Here is a 19,995-nt window from a genome sequence, read left to right on the forward strand (position 1 = left end):
TGTTTAACGTATTTTTCTATTTTACGTAAGTTTATGGTAACACTTTAATGCCGCTCCTAACTTCAGATAGTGTATGTTTGTTGATAGTAACGTCTTTGAAAAATACCAAGAACAGCACTAACAATTAATATAGTTGTAGCTAATCTAACGAGTGCAAAAGATGGATAAAAACATGAATATTATGAATGGGTCACCAGTTAGCAAGTGCTATCTCCAAAGGAATTTTGGAATAAAAGCGAGAAAACATGAATTAACGAACAAAATATATTTATGTCAACAATTTCACTGAAATGTAGAACATCATACTTTAAAAGTTTTTAAGTTTTTGTATAAGAAGTAAAATGTCCGAAAGCTCGTTTCAAATGTGTGTGTGTGTGTGTGTGTGTGTGTGTGTGTGTGTGTGTGTGTGTGTGTGTGTGTGAGAGAGAGTGAGTGAGTGAGTGAGTGAGAGTTTACCTTGTGGATGACTGTGTTCATTGGCGATATATCAGTAGGTTCAAGGGAATTGGCGTGAGGCATTCCGATCAGTTATTTCCAGTATGGGCGTTGTTGACGATGAGAGTCGAGGCACGTCGCAGGTATCACCAATGGATAACTCTGAGTTCAGTCTACCAAATTACTGCTTTAGAGAAGTTTCTACATAGCAATGACAAAATCGATAAATATGTGTAAATTTTATTAATTATTTAGTTGAATTGAAGACATGAAAGTTAAGGGTAGCCAAAATATAACTAAATATTACATGGTTTTCTCTTTTACACACGAGCTGTTTCCAATAAGTTTTTAGACTTTTCTTGTACAAGCATTTAAAATTATTGTAGATTCTTGAAAATTCGGTATATTTTTGCTGTACATCTTATGAGATGACTGGCCGATTTTTATGATTTCAGATTTAAATGAACAGCTACAGCAGGAATTGGAATACACACTACTAAAGCCTGATTACCACCGCTGATAAATTTCAAAAATACAATCTGGACGTGAGAACACTTTAGAAGAACGATATGCAATAAAATTCTATTTTAAACTTGGAAAAAGAAAATGCCACAGAAACGTATCGAATGCTTCAGACTGCTTTTGGTCCATCTTCTATGAATCGAGCATCAGTTTTTTAGTGGCATAAGAGATTCAAGAAAGCAGGGTGTCTGTGAGGGGTGATAAGAGGTGTGTGAGGAGTAAGAAAGTCAGAACACCAGAGTTGATTGGCCAAATAAAGAATTTCATAGATACGGGCCGTTGTGTGTCTATAGAGATAATAAATGCACAGTTTGATATCAGTTTGTGGGAACTGTAAACACAATTATTTGTGAGGAACCGAGGATGCGGAACATTTGCACGAATGCACCAGTCCACAATTCCATCCTTGTCACATACTATTTGACCAAGATGGGCATCAAGACAGTTTCTCGCCCTCCATATAGTCCAGACCTTGCTCTCTGTGACTTTTGTCTCATGGTGAAGCTGTGAACACATGCATACGCACGCATGACAGCTGGTAGCCAAAGCACACTGAACGATTCGGGTCAGGCTGTCAAAACTGATGTCACCGGTGGTAAAAGGTCAAGTATTTGATTCTCACAGCTGCCAAGGTTAGTACACCTGTAGAGAGCAGGTCACATATATAGCCCAGAGGAAAGGCAAAAGAGAGAAGAAGCAAACAAATAGCAAGCAAAGCAACATGTTGCAATATTTTTTTTAACTCTAATGAGGTATGATCCCTGACAGTCGGGAGATTCTATTTATAAACGATGCTACTAGAAACTGAATTAATTCAAATTAATTCACGTTCTGCTACCAACCAATCAGAAACCAGAATTGCTCTATAAAAATTAAACCTTTTCTGCAGTAACTTCGCATGTTTTCTTAGTGTCAACACGGGAAGAATCTTTTGCTCTGTGGCTTCCAACTCAAGAACTATCTACTGAGAACCACACACCTCCAGGACTTGTGTAGAACAACTAACCATCGGAAACTGTTCTGAAACTAAACATGGCTTACAACTCTAGACAACATTAGACGACCTCGTGGTATCATCCACCTACCCTCCTGTCCACCCTCTCACTCTCTAACTTGATGCATGCACACGAGGCCATCATAAAGAAATATATATTTTTAAAATATTTTTATAAAAAAAAACGAAGTTTGTGTTACAAGTTTTCTGACTTACGAAAAATCGACCGGTGGGCTGTCGACTACCCCACACTTTTAGTCATTTCCTGAGATTAAGGAAAACCTTAGAGGCTGTCGTTATGAGACAGTTGAGATGAAAGAGGCTGTGACAAATGTCACTGACATGCTCACACCAGAGAACTTCCATGGGCCCTTCCAGAAGTTGTTGGAATGGAACAAGTGCATTGCAGCCAGAGGAGATTACTTCGAAAAGGACTAAAGTTTTATGTGTGTCCATACGAAAAACGTCTGGAAACTTATTGAAGGCACCTTTTATGTTTATGCTAACAACCGGAAAAGGCATATATGTGCTAATATACAGCATCTCTATTTTGATGGTGAAGGGTGCAAGGTTAAGGTAAATTTCGTAAAAACAACACATGAAAAAGATTTTAATTCTAATCCTTGTGAATACAGAAAATATTTTGTAGTATTTGGATTATTCTGACTACTGTTTTCATCTTGACTGTTATTTTCACAGTTTCGGTCGATGTGACCTCCAACCTTCTTTAGATGTATGTTATTGTACTTGAGAATGTTACTACCGATGTTAGCAATTTTACCCGGAATTTCGAACGAAACTCTTTACTTAATTCACGAGAGGTAGCATATTATTGTTGCAGACATGATTGGGTAGAAGTCCTACGTAATTCGCCGTTGTATTTTGAGTATTGCCAATAGTGTAACTTACAATTGAACTTACCTAGTACTTTATCACGTATGCTACGGGTCCTTGTGGATTGAATAAAGGGTTCCGTGCAGATTCCCAACAGATTTTCGACAGAAAGATTTCAGAGTTCGACAAGATATAACTGAATAAGGTCGGAGGATGCGTTGATCGAAATGCCATGAAAATAACACTAAAGTAGTTCGAATCATCCAAATAATCCAAATTATTAATCCTCATCTTAAAAATTCAGAAACAGAAACGATTTTACTGCCGTATTTTGTCAGATTTTTTGGAGTTTTTTTTTTTTTCCTCCGAGACAAAGAGAAATCTAGTTTCGGTAAAAGAAAAATACATTGTCACACAAACATGTGCAATAAGAAATTTCTCTTAAAAAGAAATAAATACAAATAGTAAATTTTAGAAACAAAATTAAAAATATATGCAACGCAAAGCAGTTTTCATGTCAGACTACAATTTGGGGAAAACAAAATACGAAAAATGTTGAAATAAGAAACGATGACAGATCGTAAGAAAGCAAGAATAAAATTGACCAAGAAATAAACAGAGGAAGATTTTTTTAACAAGAAAAAATATAAAGCAAATAAATAGATAAACAACAAAGATTTAAAAGAATGAAATTTATTCATGCCTAAAAGAAATGGTAACTTTAAATACATCTGTCGTTTCTTAGCATAGAATTTCATAAAAGAGGGTAACAACATTAGACCTAGCTCCCAAACTATTCTTGAAAACCTTATGAAATTCTTTGAATCCCGGCGCCAAGCATCCACAGAACGAGCTTTTGTACTATTTCCTCGGTTGAAAAACAAAATGGACGCCTTGTTATAATAATTTTACAAGGAAGTTTATACATTTAAAATTTCTTTACATTTCTTTAAACATCGGCATCAGTAAAGAATATTCCAGAGCTTTAAGGGAGGCGTCACCACTTCTACAGCAATTGTGGAATTACAGTAGAATTTGTTTCACTTTCAACAATACTTTGGATTTCTTTGCATAGATGGAAGCCATAGGGATGGAATTCCTCTAAATCTAAAAGTGGGATTTCTTTTCTTTTGGTGAGAAGGGGGTCTTTGTTTTATTTTTTGGTGCCTTTGTTTTCTTTCTTAGCCGTTTTTCTTTTATCCTGGCATTCATATTTTCAAATGAAAAACGGAAGAATTTTCAAAATTACGTATATATATTTCAAAGATGCAATATATATATATATATATATATATATATATATATTATACAACATAATATACTACATATCCAGCATAATGATGTTGACACACCGGTTCTCGTCAGAGCACTGAAATTAAGCAACGTTGAGCCTGGTCCGTATCAGACGGGTGACCATTTGAGAATACCAAGCACTGTATGTAGAAGGACGTCGACACATCACTGCTAGCAATATGCACGCGACTAAAATCCGCTTGTAAATTTAATATTAATTTTTACGGATATATATCTCGTGGTCAATGAAAATGAGATTTGGAATTTAAATATCGTAGATAGTCAAAAAATGACATAGGCGACTAATTATAGGTTTCGTTTGTTTGCGTTTGAAACCGACAGCACCAATGTTTTTATCTTCTGTAACATTTACATAAATAAATATTACAAGTTAGAAAAGCATTTCATCCAAGGCATGAAAATTGCTAACCAAAATGTTTTTACTATAGGCTTTAAAAATAAAGGTACAAGATTCAATTTGAAATTTATTTATCTTCAAAGTGCACTTTTATAAATTTTACAAAGTAAGGTATAAAAATTTAATTTAAATTGAATCAAAAAATTACCTTGGATTTATTTTATGCAATGTACATTCTGTTGCACTTTTTAAAAAAAGTAATTGAAAATTTTATATCTATATAATTAATTGCTAGATGAAAGATAATGTTTTTAAATTGCAACAGAATGTACATTACATAAAATAAATCCAAGGTAATTTTTTGATTCATTTTAAATTAAATTTTTATACCTTACTTTGTAAAATTTATAAAAGTGCACTTTGAAGATAAATAAATTTCAAATTGAATCTTGTACCTTTATTTTTAAAGCATATAGTAAAAACATTTTGTTTAACAATTTTCATGCCTTGGATGAAATGCTTTCCTAACTTGTATCTTATCTTTTTAAGATTATATTTTAAAACTCTCCTTCTTCTATTTCAGTTTGTATTTCTTCTCACACCACAACTCATTTTTGCAACCCCCTCTTTGTATTATTCCAGGTCTGAATATTCTCTCTGTTTCAGTTTGTATTTCTCCTCATACCACATCTCATTTTTTGCAACCCTCTCTTTGTAATACAGGTCTGAATAATGAGAAAATCTGAGTTTTTTTAACAAAAACTTTTAAATAACTTTTTTAGATTAAATTTTTTAAACTTCTTTCAGAATAGAAAATCTTTAAAATTTAATAAGGAACATATTTCATATAGGTTTCATTAACAAATATTCAGTACATAATGAGAAAAATAGATATGAAAATTTCAAAAGGACTGTATAACTGGTTACGGTCAATAGTAGTCCTCGCCAGCGAAAGTCTTTGTTATTGTTATTCTATTATTATTGTTTAAAACATTTTGTGTCCTGCTCTTTCGCGCGAGGACTAATATTCCTATTTTTACTTTTTTTCTAAATAATAGACCACTCTGCTGGTGTTCTCTCCCATTAACATTTCAACCTTGACTGCCCCAAAACTGATTAAAATGCTTGCCACATGTCTGAATAGCCATTATGTAAAATTTCAAATGCATACAAAAGTATTTGATGAAACTGCAAGTAAGTCAAAGATCTTACTTGATAACAATATATATATATATATACTAGCAGAAGTACCCGTCATTGACTGGGTTCAAAAACATTGGCTGAGTGGTTTACTGGAAACCACAAAGATAAAATCTCTTGAACTTTGATCCCTTGGCAGCTCAAATTTGTCGACCCAAACCGATTAAAAAGCGTGCCCTATGTCTGAATACACTTTATGTAAAATTTCAAATGTTTAGAATTGATTATATAATGTTATAAATTGAATTTTAAAAAATTCTTAATGCTGCAATATTTTAAGTTATAAATTTATTATATTTTTTACTAGAATATCGTGTCCTTTTCTTTTCCAGTTTTAACAACTAGTCCTTTACTTTTCCATGTTTAAGCTTAACCAAATTACTTTTCATGCTCGCATAATTCTATTGTAATCCATGATTTTTCCAGGCTTCCAGTAACTTCACTTGTTCTGTGTTTAATTTCAGTCTTATTTTTTGCTTCCATAAACATAACATGTAATAACAATGTATGATACTCGTCTGTTTTCAATAAAATCCCCTCCAATTATCTTCCTTTCATGCTTTCATTCTCTCTGATTCACCTGTTACTTTTCTTTTTGCGAGAGCGGTGAATTGGTAGCAGCAGTAGTCGATGAAGGGACGTGGTTGCTGTAGAAACCAGTCATAAAAATGTTGCTCACCTCCTTACGTTTTTATTATGAATTTGAACACGAGTAAATTCATCATAACTTTTATTTTACTGAAAAAAATGAAAAATAATTTTTTTCACAATATAGCTAATAAGGTGATTTACAAACTGCAATTATTGTTTGAAATTTGGTCAAAAAATGAGTGAGCGGTGAGGCTTTATAGCAGTTTTAAATGACTAAAACTGCCACCTAATCATATATTCTATTGAAACACTACCGTATTTGAATGTTTGAAAAAGAGTTAAAACATATTTAATCTGAAAAGGAAACACTTAATAAGTGGATAGTCCTTAATCCGGGGAGTTTCGAAAAATACTTTCCTTCTCATCAGAGGGTAGGAATTAGCAAAATGCGGGATCGGATTTTGCATGCAATAGTATTTGATGAAACTGCAAGTAAGTCAAAGATCTTACTTGATAAATATATACATACATATATATATATATATATATATATATATATATATATATATATATATATATATATATATATATATATATACTAGCAGAAGTACCCGTCGTTGACTGGGTTAAAAAACAGCCTACAGAAAATGGACTATGATTGATGAAAGTATGATAGGCTATGAAAAGGAGGGGGTTGTAAAGAGATAGGTTTTGATACTCAAAAAGTTTACCCTAAGCAAAACATGATGAAAGTAAAGATAATTTTCGTGAAAATATTTTTTTTATGTCAATTTTGTTTCCATTCGTAGCCAAGAATGACCAACAAAATGATGTTTCCTTACAAAAAGAAAATGTTATATATATAATAATATACATATACAAGAAATAAATGTTACCATAGTCAATAAAAGTTACTTTTATGATAGAAAAGTTCATTGGTTTGTATTTTTAAATAGTTTGTAAAAAATTTTTTTTTTTAATTCACGAACCGGTTAAAAAGAAATAAAAATGGCAGCGACTTTGAAATGGAGAGCCCCGTTTTCATTTGAGCATTCTGTGTTAACAATTTAAGAGAGTTCCGTCAACGTAAGTAATATTTATAAACATATTTTAATGTTTTCCGTTATTTTGTGCTTGAGGAATATTCGATTATGGCGTGAGTACTTTATATAAAAATTCATTTAAGTAGTTATCGTCTCAAATTTCGTTTTAATTTGGGTTCGCTGAAGTTATTTCAAGTAAAGAGCATTAAAACCTATTTCAAAACAAAAAAAAACATGAACTGAACTTTTATTGACTATGGTATCATTTATTTCTTGTATATTTATTTTTTCGGGTAGCCGTTTGTTGGCTTTTCTGCTAAACACTCTTACTAAATAATATCGACGAAATATCGAAAAACAAAGAAACAAAAACAGTTTTGAAAAATAATGAAGCTTTACTTACTTTAGTAAAATAATCCGAAACAACAAAATGGGATATTAAAAAAGTAAACACGTAATTACTTTATTTTTTTAAAGCAAAGAATCGATATAAATATGAATAAGAAGAAAATGGCGCCTTTTTCAAGCAGAACAGCTTCGTTTCAGTTTTACAGTATTGAGCGGTGTAGTATTGCACCATCGGATTTAGGGTTGTACTATTGTAATGTAAAGAACACGCAGAAAGTGTTGTAATCAACTGAATTCCTTCTAGTGCATTGACAAAAAAAGCTTAAACAGATATATAAATAAAAATAAAAAGGTTATGTAAATGTTTTTAAAAAGATACGTAATCACATGAGCAGGATTTTTTCCTTCATTTGACGCGATAACAAGTAACATTCTTATTTTTATGATTTATCTATTTATCTATTTTCGAAAAGAGTGCCATGTGCAAGTGAAGAAGGAAAAAAAACAGAGTTATGCAAAATTTGTGTTGAAAATTGTCTAAAGTTCCGACTTTTTTTTGGCTTTCACTTTAATAAGAATGTGAGTTAATAAGGTGAATTTATTCGACACAATATGATTCAACTCAAAAATAAAAATAAAAGCTAACGTGAATCAGGATTAAAGTTAAGGTGTTATTGTGGACCCTCACCCCTTTTAAAAAACCTTGTTAAATTTTGTAACATATTTACATTCTAGGGAGGTCAGGCACGAACGAACACCCCATAATTTTATTATACCATATTACTTCAGACTGAAACATAATTATCAAAGTATACTTTCGCAAATAGATATGAAAAGTCTTTGTTAAAGTTTGTGCCATATTTACATGGAGTACAGGCGCGAACGCAGACCCCACAATTTTATTATACCATTCCTATTTAAGTTGAAACATACTTATCAAAGTATTCTTATGTACATCTATATCAAAAACCCTTGTAAACGTTTTTTTTTCATACTTTGGGAGCCAGGCGCGAACGCTAATCCCACAATTTTTATGAACCACCGTTCTGCCAGATCAAACATACTCATACCTGATCCTCGATACATCTTCTATCATTATATGTAATCAATTTTTATTAAATCATTTTATATTATATATATATATATATATATATATATATATATATATATATATATATTCAGATAGTCACCACTGATATATATATATATATATATATATATATATATATATATATATATTCAGATAGTCACCACTGATATATATATATATATATATATATATATATATATACACACACACACACACACACACACGGGCATGCACACGCACAAACACACACATGTGAAAGAAGAAATCACAGATCTTGACCCACACACGCACATAACACACAACCCTCGCCTTAACACACAAGCACACACTGACACACACATATGCACAAGTCAAAAAAGAAAGAAATTCATAAAAACCCATAAAAATATTCACCAAATAGACTCAAAGCCCCCTCGCCTACTAAATGGATTTAACTCTAACTCATTGAACTCTTGACCGAAAGGATAATCAGTGTTGGCAGAGATCAAATGTTTTCCAAAAAGAAATTCCAAACTTAACTAAAAAAAAAAAAACTTTATATAAAAAATATCAGAAGAGAGCTGAACAAGGCTTGAAATGCATTATAAAAATATTTTAAAATATAAAAAAATCATAAAAGTCTGAAAAACCTACAATTGTTGATGGCTACACTTTTATATATATATATATATATATATATATATATATATATATATATATATATATATATATATATATATAAATCAGTGGTGACTCTAAGGAATGTATATTTAAGGGTCATTACATTATGAACAATACACGTTAAATATACTTCGATAAAATGAAAATTCTCTTTACATGAAATTAAAAACAAATATTTAAAAATATTTTATATTGTTATAATTCTATAAAAAATAAATTTTTAAACCAATTTTAGTCAAATTTGAAAAATGATTGCAAACAAGTCTTTGTCTATATATTGCTAACTGCCCATTTACACTCTCTAACCCTAACCCTAACTTCAAACCATAGTAGGCAACAGTTCAGTTTGACTCGTCGAGTTTTCACGAATCTAACATTTTTTATAAAAGCATATTTGCATTTAAGTTCAAGTAGAGCAACATTTAATTGGCCTTTTTTTAAATTGATAAAATCTATTAAAAAAAAACTTTACATTGTACGAAATAAATTATTTTAAATTATAAGCTGAGTTAAATTCTTGATGTTGGAAATGTGTGAGTGTTGTTACGGTGTCATTTGAAAAGAAGTTCCTGATGGCATTTAATCGGCCATTGTCAATTCAATACGGCTGCAGGAGATTCGCATACATCCAGTCGCGTAGCAAGGGAGGGGCGGGGGTTGTCCGCCCGGGGTGGCATATGCCAGGGGGCGGTATTTTGAGAGGGTAAAAAATAAATGAAAGCTAACAAAAATCTGAAATTTTATGCCGAAAAGGTTGTAAAACATCAGGACTTTTAGAGTTATAGGAATCAGAGAACTGTGTCCCTATTTTATGAGCGGCACACGTCAGGGGCTGCATTTTGAGAGGTTGAAAATAGAAAATAGAAAATATAAATACAAACTCACAAAAAATCGGAATTGTTTTACCGAAAAGTTTTTAAAAAGTCAGAGCTTTTGGAGGTATTGGAATCGGAAAAATGTGTTCCTCTTTTACGAGGAGCCCATGTCAGGGGGCGGCATTTTGATAGGTTAAAATTAGAAAATAGAAAAAGTAAATAAAAATAAATAAAAACTAACAAAAAATCGGGATTTTTTTACCGAAAAGTTTTTAAAAAATCGAAACTTTTGCAGATATCGGAATCAGAAAAATGTGTTCCTATTTTAGGAGCAGCCCATGTCAGGGGGCGGCATTTTGATAGGTTAAAAATAGAAAATAGAAAAAATGAATAAAAATAAATAAAAACTAACTAAAAATTTGAAATTTTATACCGAAAAGGTTGTAAAAAATCGAAACTTTTTGAGGTATCGGAATCGGAAAAATGTGTTCCTATTTTATGAGGGGTCATGTCATCCTTTTATACTTATGTCATCCTTGCAATTGATTTTAGTTGTTAATTACTCTCTTGAGGGTCAAATCCCTAGATGGAGTTCAGTTTCTCCTTCAAATATAAAAAAAAAACTCATTCCTTGAGGAATCTATAAAAACGAGTTGTGTGTGTGTGTGTGTGTGTGTGTGTGTGTGTGTGTGTGTGTGTGTGTGTGTGTGTGTGTGTGTGTGAGCTTGTCTACTATCAGATGGATGACGATTTGAGAATTCTAGCCGCCGTATGTGCTCTCCGCTTATCTCTGCATTGTTTATAGGAGCCCCGGCCATCCACTTGCAACTGGTACTTAACAAAGTTAACTCAGGAGAGGTGTGGTTGGAGATTGCGCAACGCCTGCCACAAAAATTCTACATGCAGGTATCCTTACAGTGAGTATCCATAGTTTGTCAAGACTGAAGGAAGCTGCCGTGTGTGTGTGTGTGTGTGCAGAGAGAAGAATGGGCTGGGTGGAGAAGAAAGAGGGGATGAGGAGAGGAAATGGGGGGAAAAGGTTTAAATAACACTTCTGCTACTATCTAATAATATATGTTGTTTTTTTTTTTGGTATATTTAAATAGATTAAAAAAAAAAGAACAATATAAATTGTTGTTTTAGAGAGAAATGTAAAACAAACATTGTTATGATGTGATGGTGATTTCGTCTGCAGATTGATTCTTTCAGAGATTATTAATGGCAATGTAGCGATACTCATAGTAACGTTGATGGTATACATACCATTCGAGGTTCTGATCTCAACAATTAATCCAGCAGAAACTAGGACATTTTAGTAGCTTTTAATCTATCAGCCTGAGGTATTATCCTGGGTAGTGTGAGGAGATTTACCCATCCAGCTCATGCCTCCATTCTTTGGAGAAGAATTGGTTTCTTGCTAACTGCTTGAGGTCCTTCGACTGGGGAATTCTTACGGGGCTGCGCAGACTATTTTTAGGGAAACAAAGTGATCTTTCTATAGGGGCACTGGCTTGATTCTTCCCATCTTTTTGCATTGCGGAGAAAGTTAATACCGTCATTGATGGCAGTCATAGCCACAGTATCAGATGCAGAAATTCTTTAATATACTTTTTCTGTACGTTTGTAAATACACTCTTATACATATACCCCCCCATGTTTTCCTAATTACAAGCTGTGTTCAATAAGTTTTCAGACTTTTTCATATGGGCACTTTTATTGATAGTATACACATGAAGCTCTAGTCTCATTCAAAGTAATCTCCTCCAGCTGCAATTCACTTGGACTGTTCCAATGACTTCTTGAAGGTTCCATATAAGTCCTCTTGTGTGAGATTGCCAATGATCGTCATTACAGCATCTTTCATTTCCCCAACTGTCTCATAACAACAGCCTCTAAGGTTTTCCTTGAGCTTAGGAAATAACAAAAAGTCACAGGGAGTAAGGTCTGGACAACAGGGAGGGTAAGGAACTATCTTGGTCAAATAGTCTGATCTTTTCTGTGACCCTTGGGACAAACTTTGTACAAATCTTCCACATCTTCAATTCCTTACAAATAATTGTGTGAACAGTTCACACACTGTGTACTTATTGTCTCTATACACACATGGTCCTTATTAATGAAATTCTTTGCTTAACCAATCATCCATCACAGACTCCCTGCCTTCCTTGAATCTTTTATGCCACTCAAAAACTGATGCTCGATTCATGCCAGATGGCCCAAAAGCAGTCTAAAGCAGTCCATACGTTTCTGTAACATTTTTTTCCAAGTTTTAAACAAAATTTTATTACATACCGTTATTCTAAAATATCCTCACGTCCAGATTAAATTTTTGAAATTCACCAGCTGTGACAATCAGGCTTTAGTAGATTGTATTCCAATTACTGCTGTAGCTGTTAATTTGGCCCAGAAATCATAAAAATTAGTCAGTCATCTCATAATATGTATAGCAATGAGATACTGAATTGTCAAGAGTCTAGGACAATTTTAAATACCTGTAAAAAATGCCTGGAAACTTTTTAAATATATATATATATATATATATATATATATATATATATATATATATATATATATATATATATATAAATATATATTTATATATATATATATAAATATTTTTATTTGTTATTTATTTTCATTTTTATTTCCCATTTCCTTTCCTCCTCTATTTTTAGTCATCATTTTATTTTATTTCCTTTTATGTAATTGAAGCTGAACATTGTTTCACTCCATATTTTTTTTCAATCATTTGTTGGTTTTTCCTCCATTTTCTTTCTAATCCCTCTCTAAATTCTTCTTTCATTTTCCGTCACATTTCCAACTTTACATTATTTTTCGTCATTACGTTTCTATTCTTACGAATCATTGCTAAATAATTTCATTAAATCCTTTTTGTTTTACAATCCTAAGCCATTTTTTAAACAGCGACGTCTTTTACCATTTCTTTCATTTTATTATTAAATTTATATCCTTGCATCATTTTCTTGTTCTTCTTGTAAATTTTACAGCTCAGTATCTACGACAGCAGAAAAAAAAACAATAATAGCAAGCTTCGCTCTTTCTATCGCTGACAGCTTGGCAAGAATTCAAAGCACCCATTAAGACCCCAGGACAACCACTGATGTAGGATATGTCTGGATTAAACACTTTTTATGCATCCATCTTGAAAGAAATGGAAGCAAACACACACACACACACAAACAGATACAAACAGACACATGTGTATATAAAAGATTATATATATACATTCACGTGAATCATTATAAGTTTATATATATATATATATATATATATATATATATATATATATATATTAGGTGCTACTGTATTTGTGTATCTGTAAATTTAAATATACTAATTCTTTCATATATATATATATATACACACACATTTATGTATGCGTGTGTATGTATATATATATATATATATATGCGTATATATACATATAAGTGCATATATATATATATATATATTTGTGTACAGACGTTTACCTGTACATGTATCTATATATATGTGTATATAAATATATGTGTGTGTTTATATATATCTACATAAATATATATATGTGTGTTTATATATGTGTACAGGTGTATATATGTGTATATACGTGTATATATATATATATATATTATATATAAAGTAATGAAATCAAAAGGATGTAGTGTTTATCTGATATACGCAATGGTAAATTTCAATCTAATATATATACCAGTATTTATATATAGATAGTTAAATCCCAACGGAACAAAAAAGCTCAATACGCAATAGAGAGTAGAGCTCATTACAAGGCAAACAAAATTAAAACTGTAAGTTGAAATTTACAATCAAAATTTATTGTTCGACTGAATACTCAAAAAATTTTTAACAAATTCCTTATTCCATGGAGTTTCCAAAAATGCTGTTCTCGCTATTCTTCTAATAAGAGGATAAAAAGAAATAAGCAAATTATATTTGTAACAATGCTAGAATTTGCTGGTTATGGCATTAAGTGAAACCGCAATTTATTATAGTCATAAATTGCTAATAAAACAAGTGAAAAAATGTTCGATATGTAATAAAAAATATAATAACAAACAGCGCATAATATTTAAACTTTCATGGAAATTCTTTCAAGGTAATCTGAAAGGTGAAAGTAATTCTTTAGAGAGCATGAAGTTCAAAATTAAATCAAGTGTAATGTAATAGTCCGGCTGGAAAGTTTACAAAGCGGTTGAAATAATGGAAATTGTTTTTTTCGGATAGTGCAGTAGTCCAAGGAAAAGTTAATCTCCAGTGAAGTGGGATTGGAAAATAAAAAGGACAGAAAAAAAGCATCTTTCATCGCTGGTTTAATTAGAAAAAATTTTCATTGTAAATTTCAACCTAGAGTTTTAATTTTCTTTCGCTTATATATATATATATATATATATATATATATATATATATATATATATATATATATATATATATATATATACGTGTCTGTGTGTCTGTGTACATTTCCCTACGCAATAACTCTGTCTACAGACTTGAAATTTGATATACAGGGTACTGACATTTGGGAAAAGTTATGTGATCGGATTTCGGCCAGAAATTTGGCTGTTAAGGGACCAAAGTTAAACGCTTTTCCCTTTGAGAAATCTACCAAACTCCTCCGACAATTTGGGGTATAAACAATTGAAATTTTAGTCATAGGTTCCTTGGACATGGATCTAACTTGATTTGAGCTCTAAACAATAAATGTTAAGGGGTCATAATAGGGGTCAAAGTTAAAAAACATTTGACCACTTCGGTCTCTACCAAATTACTCAGACAATTTCTGGTCTAAACATTTGAAATTTTACATAAAGGGTATTCAGAGATATTGCAAGCCTTTTAATCGGTTTTGGTCGGAAATTTTTAGTTACCAATATATAAATGTATGTATTTATGTATGTATATCTGCCTAAAACTTTCGACAGAGCCGACAGATTTTACCAATTTCAGTATCGTTTTGAAGTATGACCTTTCAGGCGACAAATATCGAAAAATTGGCTAAAAACATTAATATCTTCACCTTCAACTGGGCACTTTTCTAGAGGAGGTGGTCGCTTTTTTCGCCGATATTTTTGAAAGTCATCCTTTCCTTTCGATTAATTAAAACCTACGTCACTTCCGGTTTAACGGTGGTTGTAACAGCAAAGACGTCACGTTTTTCCCCGTTCTTTTCCTCCTTCGCGGTACGGGTTCGAGCCTGCCTCCCTATTACCACCTTTTTTTTTTTTTGCTCAACATACACCTCCAAACACCCGGGCAACGTCGGGCACCCATGCTAGTATATATATAAAAGTGAAAATGCGTTTGTGTGTGTGTATGTGTGTGTGTCCGTCTCTCTCTCTCTCTCTCTCTCTCTCTCTCTCTCTCTCTCTCTCTCTCCCCTACCAAATAATTCTGTCAATTGTTGGTCTATAGACTCGAAATTGGGAAAATCTTTTTGATCGGGTTTCGGCCAGAAATTTTGTTATTAACAGGTCAAAGTGTCATAATTAATTTTCTGAAAGAAACAAAGTAAAAGGTTAAATAATAGATAAAAGAGATGAAATAATGTTCTTAAATACCAGATCCACCCTGTATATAGAGGAAGTCTCGAAATAAAGACGAAACGTTGGTGAACACATAATACGGTTTGTTCCTTTTTTATTTTCTCTATTTTGTCGGAATACTATTTCCATTATTTTCATCATATATATATATATATATATATATGAGTAAGGTGATTGATAATTTGTAATTAAAATTTAAAATCGGTTTCACAAGGAAGAACAAACCCGCGAAAAATGTTGTTAAATTTTAAACATTTATTTTTTAAATGGTTTTCAGGGTGATCTCTCTATCGCCCCCACAACAGCAGAGTTACTATCTTTCAAAGCATATCTGATAAAATTGACCAAGTCCTTTCTACTTATCCTTCAGCTAACATTCACGTATGTGGAGACTTCAATGTTCACAACGTCGAATGGTTGACCCACTCGAACAAGACCGATGATGAGGGGAGGTTCTGTCATGATTTCCCCATTGCCTATGACCTCACTCAGATTGTTCAGGAACCTACCCGTGTGCCCGATAATGACGGCCAGTATGCGAGCCTACTAGACCTTTTTCTCACAACTTGCCCTGAACTATGTTCAGTTTCTGTTCTGTCGCCTCTTGGATCTTCCGACCACTCTGTTGTATCAATTAAGATAAAAATGAAATGTAATAAGTCCCCAGACGTACCTCTTCATCGTACAGTATATCGATACACTAAGGCTGACTGGGATAGCTTCCGTACATTTATATCTGATCTACCTCTGCATTCCATGTTTAAAAAGGATGTGTCCTCTATAGTATTAGACCTAACTGAATGGTTAATTGTAGGTATTGACCATTTCATACCCTCTAAAAAGTTTCAGCAAAAACCTAACAGCCAGCCATGGTTCTCTCCAGAATGTGCTGCTGCCATTGCGCACAGAAATCACTTTTTCCACTGCTTCAAACGTAATAGATGTATGGAAACTAAAGCCGTTTTCAGGACTGCCAGCAACCATTGTAAGAAAGTAATAAGGAACGCAAGAGTGTTGTATGCTCAATCTGTTAAGTCCAAAGTAGCTGAGCAGCGGCTTGGTTCCCACCAGTTTTGGCAAATAGCAAACAGAATCCTGAACAGAAGCGTGTGCTCCATCCCAACTATTATCAATGGACCTGAGGTAATCTCGTCAGCATCAGACAAAGCCAAACTCTTTGTCAAGAACTTTGCAGCTAATTCTACCCTTTGCGACCAAGACCGCCAACCCCCAATATTTCCTCCTGTATCAGAAAACACGCTATGTGATATACGTATATCTGTACGTGATGCTGCGAAGCTAATCAAAAACCTTGATTCGAGTAAAGCAACTGGCCCTGATGGTATTCCAATTATAGTACTCAAAAAACTTCAACCTGAATTAGCGCCCATACTTACAAAACTGTTTAAACGTTGTCTTAAGGAGAATAGTTTCCCATCTCCCTGGAAAATCTCATCAGTATGCCCTGTATTTAAGAATTCAGGTGATCGCTCATCCCCCTCTCAGTACAGGCCAATAAGTCTCCTGTGCGTCATGAGTAAGTTGCTAGAATCTGTGTTAAATACAGAAGTAATCAAACATCTCAACAAAAATAACCTTCTTAGTGACACTCAATATGGTTTCCGTTCTGCTAGATCTACAGCAGATGTCCTTACAGTTATATCTCATAGGATTAGCAAATCTCTCGACGGTGGCAATCTTTCTAGGGCAATTGCTCTTGACATATCTAAAGCCTTTGATAGGGTATGGCATAAAGGTTTACTTCATAAGATCGCTAGCTATGGTATAGCTGGAAAAGTCTTCTCAATTATTAAATCATTTCTTTCTGATAGGTTCATAAGAGTAGTAGTTGAGGGGCAAAAATCAGAAGCTCACAGTATTAATGCCGGTGTCCCTCAGGGATCCATCCTGGGCCCAACTCTTTTCCTGATCTACATTAATGATCTTCCAAATTATATCCTTACATCATTTGTAGACATTTATGCTGACGACACTACCATTTATGGTACCACATCTAAGACAGTAAACGACCAAGTTCTCTCCAATTCTCTCTCCTCTGATCTTGAGCACGTAGTACAATGGGGAAAGGAGTGGCTGGTTACTTTTAATGCATCTAAAACCAAGCTTCTCTCTTTACATCATCAACATTCTAATTCACATTTGTCTTCAATTGAAATGAATGGCTCTCGTCTTCAGGAGGCCTCAAGTTTTGACAAGCTTCTGGGCTTGACCATTACTCCTGATCTTAAATGGAACACGTATATCAAATCTGTTGCCAAGGCCGCTGGAAAAATGGTGGGATCTTTCTATCGATCCAGTAGATATCTCACTGCTGATGCTATTCTCTACCTATATAAGAGCCAGGTACGTCCAAGGATGGAATACTGTTGCCACATCTGGGCAGGAGCTGCTAGAAAGGACTTGTCCTGCCTTGATAGAGTTCAAAATAGACTTCGTAGCCTCGTAGGAGATGTCCTTTTCTCCTCCTTGCAACCTCTATCTCACAGAAGAGATGTTGCGAGTTTGTCTCTGATGTATCGTTATTTTCATGGAAAGTGTTCAACTGAGCTTCAATCTATGGTCCCCCCTCGCCAAACTTTCACAAGAAACACTCGTCTAGTTGTAAACACTATCAATAATTTCCCCCACTCTTTATCTGTGCCTAAACCTAAACGTAGATTCCATGAACAAAGCTTCTTTCTTAGAACTGCACGCCTGTGGAATTGTCTTCCCTTTTCCTGCTTTCCGGCTGACTACAATATGGTTGTGTTCAAGTCTAAAGTAAATAAGTTCTTGATGAGCCGTTCCATATAAGTTATTAAATTTACCAAATTTTCATTACTAATGATTACTATATTGACCAATTTCTACTGTACACTCTTTAACCCTTATCCTTGAGTGGCCTCTGGGCCTTGATAATGTGGTGATGCCTTTGTAAAAAAAAAAAAAAAAAAATCTAATCATTATATGATGATCTGATATATATATATATATATATATATATATATATATTATTACATTTTCACCCCAAACAAGGCACATTGCCACTTTGGTGTAGGTGGCTATTATCAGGGGCAACAACTACTTGGGTACTATGTAGGGATTTGGCCAGCAAGATATCGGTTCATGTTGCAGTTGAACTTCCGCACGTTAGTACAGTTGGGGAAGCAGGGACCTGGAATGGAATTCCAGAGTCTAGCGGTTCTGGGAAAGAAACTACGGGAATAGAAAGATCTTTCACATCTAGGGATCTCTACAGTGTGGGGGTGGGATTTAGCAGCCTGACGGGTTTGTCAAGGGTGTTCACGTCGTGGGGGTAGAAGTACTTGTAGTTCGTCAGAGCATTCTCCATTAAAATACTTGTAGAACAGGCAGAGGGATGCCACGTTTCGTCGATGGGACAAAGGCTGAAGCTTAGATGCCAGTTTAGGGCCTATCAGATTTGCGACTCTCTTTCGAAACTTGTCAAGGAGCGAGAGACTAGTAGCAGATGCACCAGCCCAAATATGACAGCAATACTCCATACATGGGCGAATGGTGGCCTTATAGAGGTACAGGATACTTTCAGGTGTTAGTAGTTTTCTAACATGGTAGAGAGAGCCCACCTTCCTTGCAGCGGCCCTGGCGATGCCTTCAATGTAATTGTTCCAACTCATGTTTCCTGTAAACATTAGGCCAAGAAGTTTCAAAGATGTACTCTCAGATAAAGAGTCGTTGGCCATTGCTATAGGTGGTAGAGAAGGTTTCTTGTAATTATTGAATGAAACTAGTTTAGTCTTGGCAGCATTGAACGTGACCATACATTTATGTCCCCATTCCACTACAGATTGGAGGTCATCCTCTAGTGTTTCTGCCATTTCTTTAGATATGTGCTCATTTGTTTTCCTGTCGTGCCTGTTATATAGTGTAGTGTCATCAGCATGCCCGATACACCCGGTCAATATGCAAGCCTCCTAGACCTTTTTCTCTCAACTTCCCCTGAACTATGTTCATGTTCCGTTCATTCTCCTCAAGGATCCTCCGACCACTCCGTCGTATCAGTTAAGATAAAAACGAAATGTAAGAAGCCCCCAGACGTACCCCTCCACCGTACTGTATACCGATACTTTATGGCTGACTAGGATAGCTTCCGTACATTCATATCTGATTTGCCTCTGCACTCCATGTTTAAAAAGGAAGTCTTCTCTATAGTATCAGATCTGACCGAATGGTTAATTTTAGCCATAGACCGATTCATACCATCTAAAAAAT

Source organism: Euprymna scolopes, chromosome 5 (assembly GCF_053919585.1).
Source record: "Euprymna scolopes isolate OS-2025 chromosome 5, ASM5391958v1, whole genome shotgun sequence".
NCBI lineage: Eukaryota > Metazoa > Mollusca > Cephalopoda > Sepiida > Sepiolidae > Euprymna > Euprymna scolopes.